This window comes from Suricata suricatta, chromosome 1 (genome assembly GCF_006229205.1).
Source record: "Suricata suricatta isolate VVHF042 chromosome 1, meerkat_22Aug2017_6uvM2_HiC, whole genome shotgun sequence".
Taxonomy (NCBI): Eukaryota; Metazoa; Chordata; class Mammalia; order Carnivora; family Herpestidae; genus Suricata; species Suricata suricatta.
Window position 1 is genome coordinate 22,287,093 of NC_043700.1, and position 6,363 is coordinate 22,293,455.

Consider the following 6,363-nt stretch of genomic DNA (forward strand, 5'->3'; position numbering starts at 1 on the left):
TTGCTCTTCCCTCTCCAGTTGTCTTGTTTATACCTCATGGCCTTTTACTACTGCAAATTTAATTTTTCAAAAGTTTCATTCTTCCAAAACTGTCTTTGGAGATATTTTTAATAAAATAAAACTACTAGTTGAATTAGTTGATAAAATATTTTCTCATTCTTTCTCTTACTGTCTCCATTTAAAAATTGCTCTTTAGAAACTTTATAACAATTTATATCAGTTATTGCCTCCGTATTAAGGTCTTGGTTGAGAAGTAAGATCCATTTTGTAAGAAGTAATTAGTTACTTAGTCATTAAGAGAAATATGGAATTCTATAATTTCTCTTTTAGACCACCATGTTGGGGGTGAGATTGTATAAGGTAAATTAGTGTAATGGTGAAGCCCAGGGTTTGTGACTATGAATTCTAGTATATCAGTTTTGGGTGGTAGACTAGGTGAATGCCTTTCCCTTTAATGAATTCTCTGCTAATTGTTTAGTGAATAGTTTTGGAAGTGCTGCTTTGTTAGCTTGTTCATGTTTTTAAAAAATATATCTATATTTCTGTCTAATAATCTGTAATATTTAAAATAGAATTTCTATAAATTAAATCATTTTAATTTGCACAATTTACCAAGACATGCAATAGATATCCATATTGAATTAAAATATAGATATGAGTGATATCTAAAATAGTTCATAACTCATAATGTATAGGAAGTGATTAATTAGAATAATGCCACAGCCCATCAGATAATGTCAGCCCTTAAAAATGGGTGTGGCCTTGCTGGAGCATCAGTAAATAACAATGCTATTCACTATAGATATGGATTATCTGAAGTATGCTGTAAATCCAGATTTTCATATAATAGCATTCTGTCAGTACCATAAACTATGTGACTAAAAAGGTTAAAAGTTGTTAATTTAGAAAAATTAACTGTCTTTTCATTTTTAGGTACACTTTAAACATGCCTTAGTAGTTCAAGCTAAACTTTCAACTGTGTCCAATTCTCATTTGTAATTAAAAATGTTTTTATCTTCTTACCCTGTAATTGGAAATGTCCTCCCCAAACAATGTGTAATTAGAAACTCTCATTTCATACATGTGCATTTATTATTTTAATTATTTTTGGTACAAATAACTGCCTTTACAGAGAATACAAAAATAGCCCAGCATAAATGTAATTTGAAGGTTCAGTTTTGTCCTCCACCAGTATCAATTTTATGATATTTAAATTTAAGTTCCCTTATGATGTTTTCAAATAATTTCCAAAGGAAACGATTCTTACAGTACTCTCAAGATGCTGAGGACTTGCCCTACAGATCTCAAATTCATGGCTTTTAACAATAATAAATCCTAATTTGTTACACATGCCAATGCATAAACAAAGTTTGGATGTACAATTATAAATCTAATTACATTGGAAATGTCACTGCATATTTAAACAGATGACCAGGCATTAGGGCCCGTGCAGACAACAGAACACCCTCCTCCACACATGTGTTTCACTGAAGGCTATGCTGTCTACTGAAATGACAAGAACTAGCTGCCAAAAGAATAAAAAGCATTATAGAAAGCTTCATATTTTAAAAAAATTAATGTTTTATTTATCGTTGAGGGAGAGGGAGAGACAGAGTATCCGCAGGGTACAGGCAGAGAAAGAGGGTGACACAGAATCTGAAGCAGGTTCCAGATGAGAGAGAAAGAGAGACAGAGTATGAGCTGGGGAGAGGCAGGGAGAGAGGGTAACACAGAATCTGAAGCAGTCTCAGGCTCTGAGCTGTCAGCAGAGTCCAATGCAGGGCTTGAACTGGTGACCTATAATGTCATGACCTACCTGAACCCAAGTCAGAGCAAAGTTGGATGCCTAACTGAATGAGCCACCCAGGTGCCCTTAGAAATTTTTATCTCTCTGAAAATAATATTTTTTGTGATACCTTCATACATGATGTGGTTTCTGCTCAAGTATTTCTAAGGAAAAATGGTAATCTGAAAAAATTACAACCTGACAATTACATTGCATTAATTCGAAAAACTGGGTTTTTTTTACCTGTTTATTGTGACATTTTGTAAGTAGTTTTTAATCCATCAGTAAAAAATTTGTCTTGTATATAAGAAATATAATTCAGTAAATGAAATACTGAGTATGAAAATAAAAGACATAAATGCATATATGCAGCTTTAAAATTAGAGTTCCCGCGGGCCTCTTTGGCAGTGGTCCCATGGTGAGGGTCGGGGGGAGGGACTGCCCTAGACTGCGGTCTGTGATCGGGATTCTAGGGTCCCGCTGCACTGGACAGAGCTTGAGGGCATGGAGCCACAGAATCTGGCTCCTGGCCCCGATAATGGGCTGCCCTCACAGCTCCCTGCCCAGAGTGAGGGTCTCCTCTGATCTAAGAATGGCTGCCCCCCCCCCGGCCCCGCCCCCGCAGTGTGAGCCAGTGGCTGAGATTGGTGTGGGTGCCTATGGAATGGTATCCAAGGCCTGTGATCCCCACAGTGGCCACTTGAGACCCTCAATAGTGTGAGAGTCCCTAATGGAAGAGGTGCTGGGACTGGGGGCCTTCCCATCAGTGCAGTTCGTGAGGGGGCCTTACTGAGGTCCCTGGAGGCTTTTGAACATCCCAATGTTGTCTGGCTGGTGGATGTCTGTGCCACAGCCTGAACTGACCAAGAGACCAAAGTGATGCTGGTGTTTGAGCACGTGGACCAAGACCAAAACTCGTTTCTGGACAAGGCACTCCCACCAGGCTTGCCATTGGAGACTGTCAAGGAAATGGTGCACCAGTTTCTAAGAGGCCTAGATTTCCTTCAGGCCACCTGCATCATTCACTGAGGTCTGAAGCCAGAGAACATTCCTGTGACAAGTGGCTGGCTGACTTTGGCCTGGCCAGAATCTACAGCTACAAGATGGCCCTTACTTATTACACTCTGATGCCGGGCTCCAGAGGTTCTTCTGCAGTCTACGTATGCAACACCTGTGGACGTGTGAAGGGTTGGCCACATCTTCACAGAGATGTTCCCTCACAAGGCTCTCTCCTGTGGAAACTGAAGCTCACCAGTAAGGCAAGATCTTTGACCTGGTCGGGTGCCCCCAGAGGATGACTGGCGCTGAGAGGTGTCTCTGCCACAAAGAGTCTTTTCCCCCAGAGGGCCCCCGTTCAGTGTAGTCGGTGGTACCCGAGATGGAAGGGTCTGGAGCACAGCTGCTGCTGGACATGCTGACTGTGGACCCACATAAATGAATCCCTGCCTTTCCAACCCCGCAGCGCCCTTACCTACAAATGGCAGAAAGTAAACCCAGAGCGAGCAGGGAGTGGCTGCAACTGTACCCAGAGAATAAAAGCTGTTACTCTCTTCTTCCTTTGAGCTCCCCAGTGGAGAGCCCCCCGCAAGCTGAGAAGGTGCCTGAGCCTTCATCTCTGAGGCTGTGGAAATTGTCCTCCATCTATTTACAGAAAATATGTTGTTGCCTTAATGCTCATCCCTCTTTTCGAAGCTTATCCTTCCCCTGTCCCCCTATTTCTGGACGCAGTGGTATGTTCCATGTTCTCCCCTTTCCTATCTTGATGTTGGGATCTGTTTTTATATAGGAAAAATAAAACAAACAAACAAATAAATAGTTTTAAAATTGTTTGGGTCACCTGGGTGGCTCATTTGGTTAAACGTGGGACTTTGGTTCAGGTTATGATCTCACAGTTTATGTGCATCAGGCTCTTGTAAGTTTGAATTCCACAATGGGTGTAGATCTTACTTATAAAAATATTAAAGAAAAAATAAAATATGAGATACCTGAGGACAAAACTTTCTAGACAAAAGAACAATAGGACATTGCTGGGTATGTTCACAAAACAGCAGGAGGAAATGCCTACAGAGAAGTCGGTGACGAGAGGAATAAAATGGGAAGATGAGGAGGTGGTCTCAGACTATTCAGGGAGAGCCTCTGAGACAAAGACTTTGAATTTTATTATTATTTATTTCTTTATTAAAATGAATTTATTAACTAAGAGGTTTTTAAGAAGAGACTGATAACGATCATCCCTTTGACCAAGGACACTCTGGGTCAACTGATTAAGTCCATGAAGTCCATGGGTTGATTCAGATACCAAAAGGATTTTTGTTGCTTAGTAAATTTAGCTGTAAATATCACATTTACAATAATAAGAAAGAAACTTCATTACTACATAAAATTAGGTTTTATTAAAGAAGAAATTTTTGGAATTATGATTGACCACCAAAACAAAGTTTAAAACTCATTACATAGGTATTTATAGACTATCCTTTGCAAACAACTAACAACAATAAATAAAAAAAACCTCACTTCTTTCTTGGAAGATTTAACCCAGTTACATCAGAAGTATCCTTGTGTTTGCAATTATGTCTGCTCTGAGAATCTTTGTAAAACTTCAGTAGGTCCAAGAGCACTAGCTAACACTGAAAAGGTCCCAACACTTTTTCAGCCATGTTCAATGAGGGAGAATTTAACAATACTTTTCTAAATTTTTTTAAAAGTTACATGATATGTGGTATAAAACACCTAAATGTGTCTGTACAAAAATGTTACCCTGACTCTTTTGAAAACGGTTTTATATATTTTTTTACATCACTTTCAGTTTAACAATAAAACTGAGGGGATATAGGGATTTCCCATTAACTCTTGTTCCCCTAGTGCATAATTCTATTATCAGGGTCACTCACCAGAATGGTACATTTTTACCATGAATGAACCTACATTGACACATTGTTATCACTCCAAAGCAATAATTTAACACATTTCAGTCTTACTCTTATACGTTTTTTGAGTGTGACAAATGTATGATGACACATATCCATCATTATAATATGGTAGAGAGTGTTTTTACTGCCCTAAAAGTCCTCTGTGCTTCTATTCATCTCTTCTACCCTCCCACACCTGGCAAACACTGATTGTCTTATTGTTTCCACAATTTTGCCTTTTGTAGAATGTCGTGTAGTTGGATTTTGACAATATGAATCCTTTTTCAGATTGACTTCTTCCACCTGGGATTAAGCGTTTAAGATTCCTCCATGTCTTTTCATGGCTTGAAAGCTCGTTTCTTGTTTAATGCTGTATAGTATTCCACTGTCTGGATGTACCACAGTGTATTTATCCTGAAAGATATCTTGGTTGCTTCCAGGTGTAGGTAATTATGAAAAAAGCTGTTATAAACGTTTATGTGCAGGTTTTTGTGTGGACATAAGTTTTAAAGTCCTTTGGGTAAATACCAAAGACGGTGACTGCTGGATTGCCCAGAGAGAGTAGATTTAGATTTGTAAGAAATTGCCAAACTATCTTCCAATGTGGTTTTTCCAATTTCAATTTCTACCAGCATTATATGAGAATTCCTGTTGGTCCACTTCATCACCACTGTGTTTTGTCAGTGTTCTGGATGTTGGCTATTCTAATAAATGTAATACCTCTTTGTTTTAATCTGCATTTCCCTGATGACACATGAAATGGAGCATGTTTTCATTTGCCATCTGTGGATTTTCTTTGGTGAGATATCTGTAAAAGTCTTCAGCCTGTTTTTTAATCAGGTTATTTGTTTCCTTATTGTTGAGATTTAAGAGTTCTTTAAATATTTTGGATAACCATCCTTTATCAAATATATTTTGCAAGTATTAACTCCAATCGACTGGTCTTCTAATTCTCTTGATACTGTTTTTCAGAGAATTGTTGATAATTTTAATGAGGTTCAGCCTATCAATTATTTGTTTCACAGATATCTTTGGTATTATAGCTTAAAAAGTATCATATATCTAAGGTCATCTAGACTTTTTAATTTTTTATTTTAGTTTTACAATTTTGCTTTTTACTGGTTTGTCATAATTTGTAGGTTTATCATCCATTAGAGTTACTTTTGTGAAGGGTCCAAGGTCTTTGTATAGATTCATTTATTTTTTTTTCAGTGTGCATGTACAGTCATTGCAGCAACATTTGTTTTAGAAACTATCTTTGATCCATTGTATTGCCTTGGTTTCATCGTGAGATCCCAGTTAACTATATTTCTGAGACTATTTCTGGGCTCTCTATTCTGTTTCATGGACCTACTTGCCTATTCTTTAGCTAATATCACACTGTTTTCCTTATTACATCTGTAAAAGAAGTCTTGAAGTCAGGTAGCATCAGTCCTTGAACTTTGTTCTTCTCTTTCAATATTATGTGATTATTTTTGGACTTTTGCCTTTGCATATAAGCTTTAGAATCATTTTGTCACTACCTCTAAAATAACTTGCTGGGATTTTGATAAAATTATATTGAATGTATAGATCAAGTTGGAGAGAATTGACATCCTTCAGTGTTTATTTAGTGTTTGTTTATTTTTGAGAGAGAGAAATAACATGAGCAGGGGAGGGGCAGAGAGA

General features: G+C 37.7%; 1 pseudogene; it reads left to right on the forward strand.

The window, feature by feature from the left end:
• The first annotated feature begins 2,324 nt into the window (after nucleotides 1–2,324).
• LOC115286531 overlaps nucleotides 2,325–6,363 on the forward strand; it is a 9,444-nt pseudogene continuing 5,405 nt past the window's right edge.